The sequence below is a fragment of the Rattus norvegicus genome, chromosome 10, assembly GCF_021556685.1.
Source record: "Rattus norvegicus strain SHRSP/BbbUtx chromosome 10, alternate assembly SHRSP_T2T, whole genome shotgun sequence".
In the NCBI taxonomy this organism is placed as follows: domain Eukaryota; kingdom Metazoa; phylum Chordata; class Mammalia; order Rodentia; family Muridae; genus Rattus; species Rattus norvegicus.
Window position 1 is genome coordinate 30,196,379 of NC_141543.1, and position 19,627 is coordinate 30,216,005.

General features: G+C 38.6%; 1 pseudogene; it reads right to left on the reverse strand.

The window, feature by feature from the left end:
* Positions 1–599: 599 nt before the first annotated feature.
* Positions 600–1,497, reverse strand: Tpm1-ps1 (tropomyosin 1, pseudogene 1; annotated as a pseudogene).
* Positions 1,498–19,627: the final 18,130 nt, after the last annotated feature.

Genomic DNA, 19,627 nt, shown 5'->3' on the forward strand with positions numbered 1-19,627 from the left:
ACGGTACAGTGGAAGTTTATCATTGTATAGTGTGTGCATTCAATTATAATTCTTAAGGAAATCCCTTTGTTTCACCAATTACATACAGAGTGCCTAGATCTTTTAACCTGACATGGAGATATGCAAAGCTCTCCCCGCTGAGTTGGAATGGGCTGCAAGCCTGTCAGTTGTGAAGGAATGGGACTCTTACAAGGCCAGTGTGGCTGTCAGATCCTTGGGAAATGGACATAGGCTTGTAAAACCCATAGTGTCTTTCAGTACAAACCAAAAGCAAAAGAAATTGTGCAGGATAGAAGTCTAAGTTGTGTAATATTGAACAAGAGACCTCACGGGTCGCTTTGTTAAAATTATCACTTACTTGTCTCCAGCATCAGTCTTCTTGTTGATCTCACTGTGGCTGGAAATCTTTCTGTTTCTGTGGGGTTTCTTGCACTGGCCAAGCAAACTGCATGTCTAAACTCTAAGAAGTGGGGCCATGTCGACCTGGGAAATGGCACATTTAAATAAGTGCCCCGACTCAGGCTTAGCTTTCTAGGAATCTTTCCTGCTCTCTGTTCTAGCTGCCTCTCTCTAGATGTTTCAGGGAAAGTTGCAACTATTTAAAAATGCCCTGAAGGGATTTCATAGTAAGCAGTTTCTTTAAAAATGAAATAAAATAACGCAAGGGAAACAAGACAATATGGCTGTGGCAAAGGAGACTGGCTGTTGTTGTTAAGTTCCAGGAAAGTCAAGGCCAACCCCTGGTGTATATACTCCAATTTTCCTCTTTGGCATGAGACAGAACGACTTCTGCGTCATCGATGCTTTCCTCCAGTTTAGTTACTGATCTCTAAAAACTTGGCCCGAGTCTCAGCCTCCTTTACCTTGTCAGAGAGAACCTTGAACTCCTCCTATTTGCCTCCTCCTGAGAGTACTATACTTTGCAGCCATTAATGCATTCAAGATCTGACAGCTGCTGACCTTGGCCCTCTGAGAGCACAGCCCACTCTTCCGAACATTCCTCTGATCACTATCTACAATGACCACTATCATTGATAATGACCAGTTTACCGGCCACCTCTTCATATTTGCAGTCAGCGTCTTGAGCAATATGCTTGGCTTCCTTCAGACGGATTTCCAGAATTTCTGTCTTTTCTTCATCCTTTTGGGCTCGACTTTCACTGACATTCATGCCTCTCTCACACTCTTCCGCGGCCTTCTCAGCTTCCCCAGCTTCTGCAGAGCTGTGGTCAAACGTTCCGGGATACAATCCCACTCCTCTTCAAACAGCAGGATGTGTCTTTTCAGAGAAGCTACATCAGCCTCAGCATACGTGGCTTTCTTTCTCCTCCAGTTTCTGCTGTGCACCTGTGAGAGCCTTGGAGTATCTTCAGTGCCCTTGGATGCCCTAATCTTCCAATGGTTTGCTCTGGTCTTCTGCCACCTTCTTATCAGCCTCTGCCTGTTGTGCTCCAAGTTGTTCTCTTTATGGAGCATCTTTTTCTTGATGGAGTCCATAGTGGCAGTGGTGAGGACCCCTTAGGCAGCCGAAGGAGAGGAGAAGCTAGTGCGTTGGTGTGGACAAGTCAGAGTGCCCTGATGTATCTTTAAAACTTATTTCACCTTTAGAATGTGATGTATTTTGAACTTAACATACCAAGTATCCCATTCATTACATTTGAAATACATATATAGTAATAGTAATATATAGAGATAGATATAAACATAGATATAGATGTTATAGATATACATATGATATAGATTATATAAATACAGTTCTTCTATCATGGTAACCAAAGCAACTGTGGCAATGTATTTGGGAGGTGTGCTGTATACATACACAGACTTGCGACAACACACTTAGTAGATTCTGGAGGAGATAAATGAGTGAAATAAAAAACACGTGGCCAACAAGATGGCTCAGCAGGAAAACATTACTTATTACCAAACCTGACAACCTGGGTTCATTCACCAGTGCAGGAAGAGAGTCAACTCTGATAGGCCCTTGTCCACAAGATAAAAAAAAAAATTAAAGAATGAACGTAAAGTTGTTTGGTGATTCTGACAGGGGAGCCCACCTTTCTGAATGATGAGTTCTCCTTTACTGGGCAAGGCTGTCTTTCCTCAACTCACCGTGCATCTTCAGCAACAATACAAGTGAGGAAGGATGGAACGGGACAGTCAGACAGCCAGATCAACCTGGAGATCAATAGCTTCACTGATGTCACAGCCAGACCTCTCTCAGTGCAGTTAGTAACTTATTTAAAAGAGAATCATTCATAAGGGAACAAGCTGCCTTCTACATCTCTAGTAAAGATCAACACACAGAGTTTTGTTGGAGAACCTTAGAATGGGATGCTTAGGAAACTTCTCAACTAATTTTGGGACTAGGTGTTTATCTCAGGCTACAGGAGAGACATTAATTGAAGTCCTATCATCACACTACTTTAGACATCTACAAAGTGCTTATTTTGCTTTTATTCTTACAGAAATAAAATTGCAGTGTTCTTCGTTAGCTGTACCTTGCCTCTGATTACAAGCGTTGACCAGAGACACAGTGCTCCATGTTGAAAAGGCTCTCCTGTTAACAGTGCCTCTGAGCTGAAATATGCTTTCTCACAAACATGTATTTGGTGTGCTCATTCTTTCTTGTAATCATACCAATTAATTATGCATTAAGCTTGTGTATCTTAATGACTTATTCAAACTCATTGTATAAGTATAATTATATTAGGAAAATGTGAGGGACAGAGAAAAAAAAGAAAAGCTAGGGGGAGGTCTTCTGTAAATAGATATTCATGGATAAAATTAGCAACACAGAGAACATTTCGGTGAAGATGAGACTTCTGGCTGGGGTTCTGCCAAATATTTCCAGCAGAGCTCCTTGACTGTTCTTTTTAACTCTGTGAAAAGTTGATTTCAAATGTTGATCGGACCTAAAAATAAATAGAAGCAAATACTCTCGCCAAAAATAAAATGATCTTATTAGAACCTCTCCCTCCCTATGCCGTCCTCTCAGAATATTTCGAACACAGTAATCCACAGATGCCCATGTACGGAGGTTTCCTTCCTCCTCTTAGACACGCACAGGCTCGCACAGGCTCACACCCTTCACAGTACCAGCACTCACACCAGGCAAGCAGCTGACTTGCCTTAGGAGAGCCAAGAGAGGAAGAATATCCTCCCAAAGTGGCTTTGGTTAATCATATCTTCCAACCACAAGAAAGAATGAAGTCTGGATTTCCACACAGCTATCAGCAGGCAACAGCTAAAAGACCATCATGCACCAGACACTGTCTATAATGCAACATATGTAAATCTCATTTAACCTTTAGCAGACGTACCCGGCGAAAATGCTATTGGGACTTCACAGATGAGGAGACGAGGTGGGGAGCTGCTGAGGCTGCTTAACGTAAAATGTCAGGTCAGGTGTCCTTGTGCTGAAGTCAGCTCTCTTGACCATTGCATTACAGAGACAGAGGTGAGGAAGGCTCAGGTCACTTCTGCTGATGCACTTTCATTTGTTACAGAATGAAGAGCAGACCGCTAGGTCAGATGCAGGCCATTGAGAAGGGACAGGTTAAGTGGCAGATGGGAAACAAAAGTCACCCAGGTGCTTATGTTTATTTAGGCTCCTTAATTATTAACGAACAAAAATATAGTAGTTAATGTAAACAATAGGTCAAACAAGCACCATTGAGCTGGAAATCTTTAACATATACCCAGGAACCTAATTAAGTAAGAACTTCAAAGTCCTGTTTTTAAAAAAATTTTTTTCAGAAAGCTTCATGGAAAATGAAGTCGTGAAGGTGATTCATTTTGAGTTTTAGTTTCTCCAAGGCACCAATCTAAAGAGGACTTAACAGCTGAATTATCTCATAGTGAACCTATTAAAGATTCATAATTCCTGGAGTTTTAATTGGGTGTGATTGATCCCCATTAGAGTATTTGTGGGTAGCAAGAGTGGTCTAAATGGTTCTCTCTCATTCTGATTAAAGACTGCCCATGCTCACTGAACATGATCACGCAGACAACATGAAATATTGTCTTTTGAAAACAATATTGGCAATGATAGATGTCAGGCTTTCAGAGGAAGGGATGTTGAAAGGTAGCACCTCTAAGAAAAGAATATGAAACTGAAAATATCTGTCAGTGTAAATCCTTTTTAAAGAACTCTTACTTTCTGTTGTTTAACATATATAGTATTATCAAATATATTCTATCCTTTCCTGTGTTTGTGTTTATTACTAAGAACTTCATAGCAAAGCTGTAAATACTCCTAGATAAAAAACAGAAGCTTGGTAATCTTCTAAGTAAGTAAAGACTTGGCTTAACCCCCAATATAGAGAAAATAGCAGGGAATAGCCCCAGTAATGAGGTTATTAAATTTTACCTTCACCAGTTTCTCTGGGTACATTCTGGAAAAATATTCAAAATATATAATTTTATCTGTACATATGTCAGATGATTTATGTAAGACAGAAACTCATGAAAATCACATAAGTATGTGGCAATGCTAGCCCTAAATAATTTAACAATACTTTCTGAATGCTTTCGTGTGTATGTGTGTGTGTGTGTGTGTGTTTGTGTAAGTATGTGTGTGTCTGTATACATACTTATATTCAATATACATTCTGCTTTAGTTTTCTTATGAAGATATATTAATATTTTGGTTTACTTGAATTAAGAATCATATACCTACATAAACTTATCTATGTATATCTCCATTAAAAATGTGTAATAGGAGTTTATGTATTTATCTTTCTAATTATAGCTTTCTTTGGTTGTCATGGCCAGGGTAAAGGATTTCATTTTAGATTATAGAACAATGACATTTCAGTGGTGTCATTTCTTCTTTTGCGATTATCAACCTTAGTTCTATACCAAGAGAGATGCTTAGTCCTTAACAATTGTTGGCTCCACTCAGACACCAAATGCACCAAGTATAATAAAAATACTGAATTTCCTCTCCCCTTTTATTTGCCTCTTTCCAAAATAATGAGTTATAAAAGGGAGTAGTAGGGCTTTGCTTATTTTTATATTCGCTGCTCTTAGTATTTTGTAGCTTGGAACACTTTGCAGCCATTATCTTCCTGGTGCTTAAATGTTAAAGACTGAGCACTGCAGACTTCCCCAGTTGACTCCTCAGCTGTTTGGAAGATGTCCTAAGAGACTATCAGTGCTTCCTGGTGTTCTGGCATGAAATGTTGCTGGCTGGTTTTGATGTTTCCTCCTCTAGAATGCATGCAAGCAGTCCCCAGGGAGTTCTGATTCTTTTAAATAGGAAATGGCACTTGAGTTCTACAGGCTAGTGGTAAGGCATTCAGCTGTTCTGAAAGCACATTACAGGAGACAGAATAAATGTTTTCAGCAGCCTTATCCAGGCAGGTATAATTTCAGATCAATCAAATGTTTCTTATCTTTCTTTGAAGTTGTTCTTTGAATTTATTTGGTGTATTTCCTGCTTTGGCAAACTATTCATCATTTATGTAATGTAAACAACTAACTTGTTGAGGTAATATTAAAAAGCAATACATTTCTGATTTAGAACCCAGACAATTTCTAAAGAACATATGATTTTTATCTATAGTTTCGCAATGCAGTTCCAGAGATGCTCCCTAGAATGCCGGAGAATCGACTTAGCTATTTTATTTACTTGCCGGGATTCATTTAATTTAGGACTTGGGAAAATGAACATTGCAAACTCTTTCCTGTTTGCAGATGTTCTCCATTTTCACCTCTTACATGTAGTTTCAGGAAACAATGCAGAGCTAAGGGTAAAAAGACAGAGGATGCTGAGTATCATAGGCTGCACCACAGGTAACATAAGACAAGTTGCTTTCTATATTTATCAGTGCTATATTAATGTATATATTTAAATATGTTGCAAACATAATTCAGAGGGTTTTCTTTTTTGCATTTTGTAGGGAGCCATTCTGAGCTATGCAGTCACAGGGAGCTCAGCCCTAAGGTGGCTGCTGTAAGATTATGAGATTGTTGGACAAAAGCCTCTTCCAGGAAGATTCCGGGAGCAATCACAGGATGTTTCAGCCTGAGCAAACACCGGATGTCCCTGAGCAGATTCCTGATAAGGATTCTACCTTTTCAAAGAACATGTCCCCGGAAGACTGTTGCCTCTTTGTTTAAGGAGGATATCTTGCAGTTTAGTGATTCACCTTATATCCTTGGGCACTTCCCAATACTCCCCCACCCTAAGCTTCAGTTCCTGCTTCAATTCCTGCTTCAGAGCTTTAAATGCTGTATATTCCTCTCAATAAACGAGACCTTGACAACAGAACCTTGCTTGGTCTCCTTCTTTTCTGCCCCCCGCCCCTTGACACTCAGGTAGCGCCTCTTCGGAACCCTGAATATTTGGACCTGCTGGACGGGTCAGCATTTTACTTTTTCTATATCACCATGAAAAATCTTTAGCTTCCCTTCTGGTTCGTGGCTTATAAGTAATTCATAGGAGCCAATGTTCTATTGAACAATATGAAGACTTCTTTTCTGTTGCTATGAAATAGCTTGTCTTGGGCCGGCATCTACCTTCAAGAGACCTATGAGGTTTTGACTGTAATTTTGCTGTTGGAGGACAGGCAAAGCCACCAAGCTTGAGAGACCAAGACGGTAGAAGGATGGGCGTTGCTGTCCTGCTTTGCATTTCCCGAATGGGTGTGGGTGAGATAGGGAACGCACATAGAGCAAAGAAATGTATCTGTCACCACACAATTATAAAACTAGTGGGTTTGGAAGACTGTGCAATAGCATCTTAAACGTGACCAGAAGATAATACATTGTTTTTGACAGTGACAGGGACAGCTGCTTTTATAAGACAAATAGATACAAACAGAAGACTAAAGAGAGACATATTTAAATTACTGAAAGTCGTTGCCCATAGTGTGGAACTGTCCTTTGGGAAAGAAGAGGAAACCAAGACAGTCCAGCAAAAAGAAAGGGAAGGTCTGGAGACATGGCCCAATATGTATGAGCATTAGCCTGAGGTTCTGAGCTCAAATCTGAGTATCTACTAAAAGCTGGCCATGGTCATGCATGTGCCTTTACATTTATTCAGGCGGTAGATGGGGACAGGTAGCTGGTGACCAGTCTAATTTATGCTTGAGCTCAAGGAAATAAGGTAGAAAGAAACATTTGAAGTCTGGATGAATGCACTGGGCATACAGGTGCATATAAATGCATGCAAAGAAAAGAAAGAAAGAAAAGAAGGAACGAAGAAAGAAAGAGGGATAGAGAAAAAGAGAAGAAGGGAGGGAGTGATAGAGAGAGGGAGTAAGGAAGGGAGGGAAGGAGGAAGAGAAACAGGAAGAAATGGTGAGAACATATAAAAATTTGTCAACTACAAAGCTACATTTAAAAAATGCTATAAATTGTTTTTCAAGTTGAAGAAAAAAATGACAGATATAAGAAAGGAAGCAGGGAAAAAAGGAAAAAAAAGAAAGGAAGCAGGGATAGAAAAACACAAAACAATAAACATGACAAAGAAAGTAAAAAAAAAATGATCGCCCACGTTAATAATAATGCTGTCTTTCTGCCCTAAATCACACAAAGGATTAAAACATTAATATACTGACAAGTACAAAAAGCCTAGAGGCAGGGAAGTAAACATAAATAACCAAGGCTATCAGCACAAGCAGGGGATTGATCTAGCAGAAAGGGTGTAACAAAACTAGAAGGCATTAGGCAACCTGAAGTCTTCTTGGCCAGTCTTAACCAACAGTGGATCTAAGTGAGACATAAAACGATTTATGACGACTATCTGCTGGGCGAGCTGCTTTTCCCATAAAATAAGACTATTTCCCAAAGTGACGACATGTTGTGCAATCAGGAAGACTCACCCCGGGTCACAGGAATGAGGTCACATACGATATTACATCATAACAGCAGAGCTAGGCTTACCAGCTCTCAATTATCTGCCAATAAAAAAGAGTTGCAAAGCAGCTCGCTGCTCAGGTAAGGGCTGACAATGGAGCTGTTCAAATAGCCTGACTGTATAGTTTCCAAGAAAGCAAAGTAAAATACTTAAAGAAATAAATGTGGCAGATGTCTCTTATTAATGGTGTGCAAATGACACCCAGAGAAATAACAAATACCTTTCAACGTAGCTAGTTACACTCCCGTCATGGAGTCTGACACGTCAGTTGATGGAGCACTCCACAGTTCAGTTGCTTCATTTAGGGTTGTATAAATCCAGTTTGTGTTAGATTTAATTGAGGCAACTACTACCCGTGGAAGGTGATCTCAGTGTCCTAGAGCTACAAACTCTTTGAATCCCCTGAAAAAGGCAGCCGTCGCCAAAGCGGAATGAGTTACTGTACATGCCTTGAACGACAAATCGCTCATCTGACGCTCAACGTGAACCGGGAGTGAGAACAATTAGCATGGTGGATGCTACTTTAAGGGAAAAATGTTTTCTTCACACAGCAGATGCAGGAACATAAGGCCAGCAGTGGGTACCGATGCTAAACTGTCGCTGAATTACACAAAAACAACAGGCTCTTGCAAAATAGCTAGTGTTTTCAAACTTGCAAGATTAGCTATGAGTCCTTTGCCAGCCTCCTTTAGAACGACATGATGTCCATTTATACTAATTTGTTTTGTCATACATTTATATTAGATGATAATTTATGGACGGAGCAGGAAATCTAATGTCTGTGTGGCTCAAAGCTCGTACGAAGACCACGGAGTCAGTTTTTAATCCTTCTGCTCTTTCAGAGGTCACTTCAGTTCATCCGTTTTGAATTGCAGTACCATCCATGACACTGAGTTATTCTATGATACTCCTGTTGAACATGACAGCAATCCTCTGCATTGTGATTCACTCTAGAATGTTAATTTACACTTAAGAATACCTGAATTTCTATGCTAAATTTCAAATAAAAAAGAACCCATAATCATATCTCTCATTAGCTAAGGAGACGATTCCTAAATACTATTTTCTGGACACATTATGACTTGCCTTAGAGTCATGACTTTTGCTAGGTTATAGTATCTTGGTGAAAATTTATAGTCAAAATTATTCTTGAAATGCCCTTAAAGATGTTATAAAATGTACAAAAGTTGTATATCTAGACTTCTATGATATTTTTAAATGCTGCAATATCTGCAAAGCCCAGAAGCAAGCTAAACTAGACTATGTGAAAATGGTCAATAGTTGAGTGTTTATGTTTCCCTCACTTTTAAAAATGTTTGCCTGGTATGAGAACATGCCTATATTCCTAACAGTTGAGAGTCTGATTCAAGAGAACAATGAGTATGAGGCCAACCATGATAGGTTATTCTAAGGTTTGTTTGTTTGTTTGTTTGTTTGTTTTTGTGCAAAGAAACAAAGATTGTTTATTTAAAAAACCCATAACAACCAAATAAGTAAAAACTAGAGTAACGAGTTAGAGAGATGTTTCAGTAGTAAAACTTCTCCCTGCAGAGGGCCTGAATTCAGACCCACGTCAGGGTCTGAGATGCTTGTGGCTGTTTATACTCAAGTTCCAATGGTACCTGGCATTTCTCGCCTCCAAGAGTTTCTGTGGTGCTGTGCACATACCCAAACATCAGTAAAAATTATAAAAATAAATCTTTAACAAAATAGAAGCCAGGTCCCTTCTCCCAAATTCCTAGAGATAAATGACAGGGATTACTGATGAAATCTATTTAAAATAAACTTGTTACCTCAGTGGGGATTGTTCGTATCTTCCCTTAAGTTATTACTGAATATGTAGCAATATAAGTATCGAGTATAAAATAAGTTGCCTAAGTATTTTAATTAAATTACACATAAAGCAATGCTAGTGTTCGAAGATTTAAAATGAAGATATTAGTTCTAAACGTTTTTAATAAAAAATGTGAATTTCCAATGACTAGCACAAGTATTTTTGTATTCTTTTTTATCCAGTAAGATGTAAATGAACTGTCACAGACATCACAGTTGAAAACTTCAGCCATAGATTTTATTTGAATTTCCATCATTGCTTTCAATTTCTCTTACTGTCTTTATAGTCAACATAATTTTTCTGGCCGTGTGATATTGATTTTTTTTTCTCCTCAATGCTTTCTGTCTCTTCTACTTTTGCATATCAAATTTTATTGACACCCTTTCCTTTGTCTTTTGATCTCTACCTTCAGTCTTTCTTTTCTCAAACTGATTACCTACAGGATTAAAGACATCCTCCCAAGATTTCAATTTCTTTCATTTGCCTGGGTGAGTTGTCTCCATTTCTGAGGTTGTAATGGTTTCCTTTCAAGTTGTACATGTACAATTTTTAAACTTTAGAATAAAATGACTACTTCTTGGTTAAATAACTACTTCTTGATAACTTATCCCCAAATAATTCTGTATTTTTAGGTGGTCTCATTGAAAAGAAGAAGAACAAACAAAAAATAGAAGAAAAGAAGAAAGATCAGAAAGGAAGAAAAAGAGAAAAAAAGCTAGAAATGTTTGTTCTGGAAATCTAGCTATTTAGGCACTCAGATGAGATTTCTCTTCCAAGATAAAACTCCTCCCTCCATTTCTTTATTCTTCAATCTTCCCTTCTTTTATCAAGCTTCTGCTTTCGCTGTGCAATTTGATGAACTTTTTATCTATGTTCTTCCAAAGGCTGTCAGCAATACTATATATAGGTATTAGTGCCTCCCCCAGCATAAATGCATAAATCATAATTCAGTGTAAGTGAAAGAAATAAAACTCAAATGGAAAGATCATATCCCAGTATTATAAAGTTCTCTACATGCTACATTTCATTCTCTTTCACTAAATACTCTGATCATTCGATCATGTTGCTATTTTTTCCCCACAGACAACAAAAGGTGAGTCTGTCATTATCATAAGCAATTCAGTGCCCCTTGGCTTGCTTAGAGTACGTGATTGTGAAATTTGAATGTGACCTTTCTGAAAAAGAGACTAAATCACAAACTAAAGAGTACACATGGAGGGACCCATGTCTCCAGCCACATATGTAGCAGAGGATGGCTTTATTGGGCATCAATGAGAGGAGAGGCTTTTGGCCCTATGAAAGCTCGAAGGCCCTTGTAGGGGAATATCAGGGCAGAGAGATGGGAGGGAGTTGGTGGGAGGGGGAACACTCTTATAGAAACAGGAGGGGGGGAAGAGATAGGGGAATTCCAGAGGGAAAATTGGGAAAGGGGATAACATTTGAAATGTAAGTAGGAAAAATATCAAATAAAACAAAAGAGTTTTATATTTCTAGAGAGTCACCAACTTGATTTTTATTAAGTCTATGGCACTAGAGAGACCACTCACTTTACAGATTTGTGTTTGTCAAGCTTTGACAAACTGTGCCTGCTGTTGACAAAAAAGAAGAGGCATCATGAAAGAAACTCCAAACCCCAACCCTGTGGGTTTTCATTTTCCCTCTTCTGTTTCCAATACCCAAATTATTTCCCCAAAGTCACATTCTAAAGAGGATGTGAAATTGTGCGATGACGTAGCTGAATTGGTAGCACCATTTTTATAACCACTCTATCATGCCGAAACACTGCCCTCTGCCCAGCTGTTACCCCTTGTCTCTGGCAGCTTAAGAGGTGCCAGGAGACCTTAGTGCACACTGAGGGAGCTGCATTGCCAGGATCACTTGCAGCTGTGGCAATATTCAGCCCTCGTCCTTTAACTGCAAGACCCATGGTTCAGTCCGTATGGGACGCGGCTACAGCTAATTGTTGATGTAATCATCACTTTGGACTTTTACATGGTATCATTTTCATCCAAATGTTTCCCGACATGAGCTGTCGTAATTAGATATGTGTATTAAGTCTCATACAATGAAATCAGATAAAACATTAAAAGCTCACACTTTAGATATTTGCCCTTATGTATTAGGATGGACATCTCTTTTAAACCTCATATGGGTGTTCTGGGAAATTTCAGTAGAAATTACATAAAAGAAATAAGGATATATCAAAATGAATCAGAAATTCTACTGTCAACTTGGAAACTGTAGTATGAAAAAATCATGTAGCATAACATGATTATCATGAGTTCAACCAAAGAACCCAGTTTTAGTGAAAGGAGAAACTAACTCCACAAAGTTGTCCTCTGACTTTCACATATTCACTCACACATCACACACACACACACACACACACACACACACACACACACACACACTACACATACTATCCCACAACACATATACATCACACCACCTTACCCCTACCACACAATAATGTTTAAAGATACTTTTTCTAGAATGGACAGCTTAGCAAAGCAAATTGTAATTGCCAGAGCATGTGTTCAGCCCCAGTATCCTATTATGTGGTGTGAGCTCCAAAGTGCATCCGCAGCTCTTCCCTATTACCCTGTCAGCAGCAGCCCACCTAGCATTTCTTTGGTGCCGGCTCTGCTTAGAACCAGCAGATATTCTCACCACACAACACACATGTCTGCCATCTAACATCTTGAAGTATGTATTAACACTTTCAGTTTCAATTCAAGTCAGATTCAAGTCTCCCTCTCAGGTCTCTGGCCCTATAGCCCACTTTCCAGGATGTGTTCCTTCCTTTGAAATCTTGATGGCTTTGCATCTCCAGATGTTTTACGCTATTTAATCCTGAAAACCAGCTAGAGGTGGAAGACATCAAGCTCTTCCACCAACTTTTGAAAAAAGACTATGATAGACTTTTGAATATTTGGACAGATGAAAATTGGGAAATGCTTCCTTATGAGAGTCTTTGTTAACAAGAATCTCTTATCTCAAATTAAAATACTTATTAAAAAACATCCTGTTCTTGTTCTTACTCCTGCTCCCTCTTACCCCTTTGTCCCTTCTCTCCCCGTTCCCCTCCCCCTTTCTCTCCACATGCTCATGACTGGCCTCTACTCTTCCTCTACCCTCTACTTCTCTACTTCTCTCTCTTTCTCTTTCCTACTTCCCTCTTAACTCCCTTCCCTATGCCATAAATAAACTCTATTCTATACTAAAAAACAAAACAAACAAAACAAAACAAAAGCCAAAAAACAAAAAGCAAAAAAACCCACATAAACAAAGAAACAACCACCACCACCAACAACAAATATCCTTAAATCTGCTCTGTCCATAAGGTGTTACTGACTCCTGAAATGTCATCAAAACACCATCCATACTATCCAAATACAAATTATTTTGCTGCCTTTTACTAGCTGAAATTTCGAGAGCCATCACAACTCCCTTGTCTGCAACTTTGAGCATGTGTTCAAACTATGGGCTTCTCTTGACAAACTACAGGCACTTAAAATGGTTTCTGCTCTATGTCTGCTACAAATTCTATAAATTTGGCTGAGAGCAGAGAGCAATAACTATGCCATAACCTGAATGGTCTGCTGCTATACAATTTCTTCTATTTGATTGATTCGTCTGTCATTCATCTTCCTCAAAATTCCAGGATATAGGGTAAAATGTACCCAGAATTCTTGGCTAACATAAGATACCCTGTATCCTTAGTTCAATCTCTAAAATATTTCTTCTTTCCCCTTGAAATCTCTTGGATGACAGCCGTCTCTACTCTCTCCATATCTATAGGCATTCTGCTCTCCAGAGTGCCTATGAGCACCGGACAGTATGCTTGGCTTGCACTACTTAAGGCTTTCTCTAGTCCATAGCTATTTTTTTTTCTAGATGATTTTCTAATTTATTCCATCTCTTTCAAAGATGAAATAAACAGCTACTCATGTATAACCCCAGCAAGGACTTCACATCTCTGGTTATAATTCTGGTAGTTTTTCTGTTCTTGGGACAAAACAGCTTCAGAAAAAAACCACCATAAAGTAAGAAAGATTTACATTTCACTTATTTTAGATAATGGTCAACTGGTTCCATTAATTCTTGAACTCTAAAGAGCCTTTGTACCATAGTGGTAAGGGTGAAAAGCCAAACCTATTTTTATTATAGCAATAAAGAAGAGAAAGAGATGGAAAATGGGATTCTAGGGGAAAAGATTCCTACATGACTTACATTGTTCAGCAAAAATCAACATTGTTAAGTTTTTAGAATCTACCAAGATAGTTCTAATAGTTGAAGATGAAGGTTTTAATTTGGGAAGTTACTTCATATCCAAACTTTAGCAGACATTAAACATGTTTTTGACCCACAACTAGGATATGTGCTTTAACACACACACGTACTCACACACACACACACACACACACATGCACATGCACACACGCACATTGAACGCTGCACGCACACATGCATACACACTTAGAGCAACAGGAAAAACAAACAAACAAACATAGTTTCACCTCTAAACCAAAGAATGTAGAAAGTAGGTAGGACCTCCCTGCACAGCCAACTCTGTACTTTCAGATACCCACCTGATTTTGCAATTAGCTTTGTCTGAAACTCAGCATAGGTCCCAGGCTGTGTGATAAGTAATAGCAGCACAAAGGGTTAGAGATTAAAAGCTACTTTTTGAAGAAAGTTGTTTAGAAAGTCTTTCAGGATACTCATATTCTTTTTAACGTGGGCTTCATGGGAATTTTGGGTTGAAATCCTATTTAGACAAGCTACTTCTTAATGACAGGTATTATTAAAAGATGATTAAGTTTGTTTTCAGAAAGAAGAGAGTAAAGAGATTACCTGAATCAGGTGGGGATTTTCATCCATGGTTCAGAACTTAGATAGGGAAAAATTAGTCTCTACCTCCAAGTAGATTTATGATGAATGTCTGTAACACCAGGCAGAGTGAATAAAGACATATTATAGAAGTTATTAAGGTTAAAGAAAAATCTGTGGCTCCGGGTAGAGAATGTAACAGATGGATATATTTTGGGCTAAAGTCCTGAGTTTCAAGTTGCTTGTTGGTTTAGAATTGATAGTAGGTGTTTAAGTTTGTTTTAAGGAGAGTAAAGATATTACCCAAATCACGTGGGGATTTTCATCTATGGTTCAGAACTTAGATAGGGAAAACTTGGTCACTAACTCCAAGTAGATAGTTGTGATAAATGTCTGTAACACCAGGGAGAGTGAATGCAGACATATATTATAGAAGTTATTTAGGTTAAATAAAAATCTGTGGCTCCGGGTAGAGAGCTTAACAGATGGATATATTTTGGACTAAATTCCTGGTTTGATATGTTGCTTATTGATATTGTAATTAATAGAAGGTATTTGGTTTGTTTTATGAATTACCCCACTAAAGGTCATATGGCTCGTTGATGCCGGCTAGAAAGGGTTTGTGGTTATTTTTTATATCTACCACAACAGGAAGTTCAGATTCTCTTAACATGGGCTCCACAGGAATTTTGGGTTAATTTCTTGATATCACAGAGTACAGAAGCCTATCAGGCTCATTGTTTAGCTTAGTTCCTTTTTAAAAAATTGTTTAATCTTCATAATAGGTGTGACTTTGAGTTTTATGGTTATATTTTTCTCTGGGAGAGAGTGCAAGATACAAGCTTTTCTGGTTACAGACTAAGGAACACAGTATTTTGGGAGAAAGATTTTGTCTTTGTGCTTTTAAAAAGTGTGATTAGGCTCTGGAAACCTCACAGAGTAATACTGATCAGATTTGATAGAGGTAGACAGCCTGAAAAATTTATTCAGGAGAATCAAACAAAAAGATATCTCGATTCTAAACTTTTGTCTGGAGAGTTGTATTTTACAGAGTGTGCTTACTTGGATTCCTGATTTCAAGGACTTTTAGCTGGGTCCAGTCAGGACACATCAGCTCCAGCATTTGCTTCATTCTTCCTACCCCCTACTCCCAAGGATATCTCAACACCCATGTACAGCTTGAAGAAGTTATAGAGGAGTCATCGCCACAATCCCTGGACTTTGGGGGACTGAAAGTGGTTATTCTAAAGTTGTTTTTATGAGGAATTTAGAAATGGTTGTAATTTAATAGGGAGGATTAGCTAGATTGAGTTATACAGTCATAATCTCATCTGTTAACTAAGCTAAAATCATATCTTTGCTTTGATATAGAATTTATTTGTTAAAAGTTTAAAAGTACAAGGTTTACAGCCAGTCCTTCTTTTGATGTCATTACAAACTTCTGAGTTGATTACACATGTGAGTTAAGGGCCAAATAGCAAATTCATGACTTTGTAAGAGTACTTTCAAGATATTATTAAGATATAAAGACAACAGTACAGATTGTCTTAGATAGGTAGATGGTTTGTAAAAATGTCAGAAATCCACAAAATTTGAGATTTAAAATTATTTATCTTTTGTTGAGACATTCCTGCTCCTAACAGTTCCCCTTTGGAGGATTTAACAAAGAATGTGAACATCTCTACTCCAGGTGAGGCAATACTTTGTGGCTGGACAGCTACTGGACAAAACTGCCTGTTTCATCTGCAGACTAATGCTGTCCAGATAGTTGACTGATAAACTCTATCAAGACAGGGTGATCAGCCCTTCAAAATCTGCATTTTAAGAGTCTGTCAGTTGATTTTGGGCCAGAAGGCTGAAGACTTGTGCTCACATGTTGCTAACTGGGGACTGTGCTAGTGGAGGTTTGTCTCTACAACCTCTCAGTTCTGGAAGCCATGTTAGGCTCCCTATGTGTATAGATATTTGGTCATTCAAAGATTTCTGACCAGGTCGAAGACTAATTGCAGTCTCATAGCCTATCAGGCTGTTTAACTCTGAAAATACATATTTTATTGGATAGTTATCAGATAGTATACAAGCTAGCCAAGATATAATATAGATTTTAAGCCTTTCTTAAGCTGGAATGGATAACTAAATGTTCTGTTTAACTGATATAGTGATAGACTGGGTGTTGAGTATATCATGTTTTATAAAATGTAGAATGAAAATAATTGTACTCAGTTTATATATAAGTGAAAAGGCTTTTTAACTGGACAAAAAGGGGGAAAATGTTTTGATTTGCCCTGGACTTATCTGTATTTTGATGCTAATTCCACTGCCCTAAAGACAGCTGCCTAGTCATGTACTCAGGAATCAGGTGACTTCACCAGAACCTTCTCCCCATTGAATTTATAAAATACAGGTGAGGGGCAGGTATAGGATAGAAGGAAGCCTGTCATTGGAGGAGAAGGAAGGATGGGTGGGAGAGAAGTTTGAAGGAAGAGGAGGAGGCTGGAAAGGAAGGAAGAGATAGGAGGGAGAGAGAGAGAGAAACCGTGGCAGGTCAATGGAGGCTGACGTTAAGATTCCGCTCTGTGTATTTACAAGTTGTTATTAATGTTCCTAAGGGATGGATGGTACTGGGCTTTCTATGTTTAGGTAGGCAATTATATCTTATCAATTGAATCTAAGGTTATTGTATTGTGTGTTCTTTAATGTATAGATTTAAGTGGAGTGGAGTGTGGGATGAGTGGTCTGGGCTGCCACGGAGTTGGGATGTGTTTCCGCCAAGATAGCTTGCAGATATCTTGGGGCACTGTGGTGCCGGATCTAGTGAGGAAAAGACACCAATACTTATATATGTTTTAAATTTTTTTACAAGACTAGGTTTCCTCTGTTTTGCCGCATTAGTAACATTTCATCTAATTTATCTTTGCTTCTTCCCCTTTATCTCTGTTTCTGATTACTCCATAGTAAGCCAGATATCTTGATTAAACCCCTCTCCTCATCCACTGTCTTAGTCTTGTTTTCTCTCAGTATTCAATAAAGTCTATTAAATCTTCCTGCCCATGCTTCAAAAGGTGCATCTACATTGGTCCTGATAACAGCAATAGCAGAGAATGTGCTAGGAATGTAGTTTTTGAACATCATACTATACGTAATAAGTCAGAATATCATTAGATGGCATTTTACAAATTGTTTGATCAAATTATTTAGTGATATAAACAGACTCCATGGTTACACCAGGGAGTAAAATTCCACCATCTATTTTTCTTTCTCTAGAGCCCCATCCTTTATTCAACAATCATTCCTATGTTCTCCATATGAATTCTGAAACTTTGGAAAGCTATACTAACTAGTTCAAATTTTAACCAAGGAGCAAATGACATAGATATCCATTCTTCTTCCCCAAAGCAAAAGAGCCAGTTACTTGTTTGTTTACTGGTTTGTATATTATATATCACATATCTCAGACTGTCCTCAAGTTTTCACAATGGAACTAAGGGTATCCTTGAACTCTGAATGTCCTTCCTTTGCCTCCTACATGCTAGGCTCACAGGAGAGCACCATCAGATGCTAGGAAGTGAGTCCAGGAATTGTTCATACCAGGCAAGCATTCCTCCAACTGAGCTTTAACCACAGCACTATTCTTGGATCTTAGGCATTCACTTAAATTCTCTGAACTCACAATCTTCCTTTTATGTAAAATTTAGACATTGCTGTGTTGCAACCAACCATGTTACATTATTTTATTGTTATCATGAACATGAAGTTCTCAGTATAGAGGACAGAGTATAGGGAGTAGAAATTGGTGTTATCTATTAATCTTTTTCATGTATTGCATAGTCCTCACTCCTTAGAGAGAACACACATATGTCACCTGAACATCATAAAGCCATGTGTTGATCTTCATAGCACATTGAGAAGGAGCATTAGCACATTGAAACCTATCTGTAGGCACTGACAAATACAAATAGAATGACTGGATTCAAACAAAAGCCCTGGTTATTTACCCAGAAGCACTCATCACTGAAGGGTGTGCTCCAGTAACTCTAAATTTTAAATGATGCCCACTAGAAACAGTAACCCAGAATTTATATATCAATGAAAGTTATATGAAGTCAGATTTTATCCCACTAGGGATAAGGAACAGTGTGTGAATGGTTGAAACAATGTAGAAAAATTCCAGAAGTAGTGTTTTATATGACTAGCAAAATTGCTGGGTATTAGAAGAGGAACCTCTGAACTGAAAGGTTTGACTATACTGACTGACTTGAGGATAATTTGCACAACTTGTTTCTTATTATCTTAATAATGAGCAAACAATAAAAATACCACCCTCTCTCATCTTCACCGCCACTACCAGAGGGAATTGCTGAAATATTATTATAAATTCCTCTCTTCCTGTGCTGACCATATGATTATGATCCTTCATTAACTCTAGAAACCTTTTAAAACTGTATGCCTCTACCTTATTTGCTTATGCATTTATCTACCTGTATCTATACTCTAAAGTAAGGAAAGAAAAAGTTGGCTTTCAAAGATACAGAATTCTTTTATTTTTATTAGATATTTTTATTTACATTCCAAATGTTATCCCCTTTCCCCATTTCCTGTCCATTAACCCCCATCCCATCTCTCATTGCCCTGCTTCTATGAGGGTGCTTTCCCACCCACCCACCCAGTGCCTCCCACCTCCCCTACCCTGGCATTCCCCTACACTAGGGCATCAAGCCTTCACAGGACCAAGGGCCTCTTCTCACTTTGATGGCTGTCAAGGCCATCCTCTGCTACATATGCAACTGAAGCCATGTGTCTGTCCATGTGTACTCTTGGGATGGTGGTTTAGTCCCTGGGAGCTCTGGTTGGTTGGTATTGTTGTTCTTATGGGGTTGCAAGCCCCTTCAGCTCTTTCAATCCTTTCTCTAACTCCTCCAATGGCGCTCCCATTCTCAGTTCAATGATTGGTTGTTAGCATCTGCCTCTGCATTTGTCTTGCTCTGGCAGAGCCTCTCAAAAGATAGCTATATCAGTCTCTATCAGCATGCACTTCTTGGCATCAGCAATATTATCTGGGCTTGGTGGCTGTATGTATATGAGCTGGATCCCCA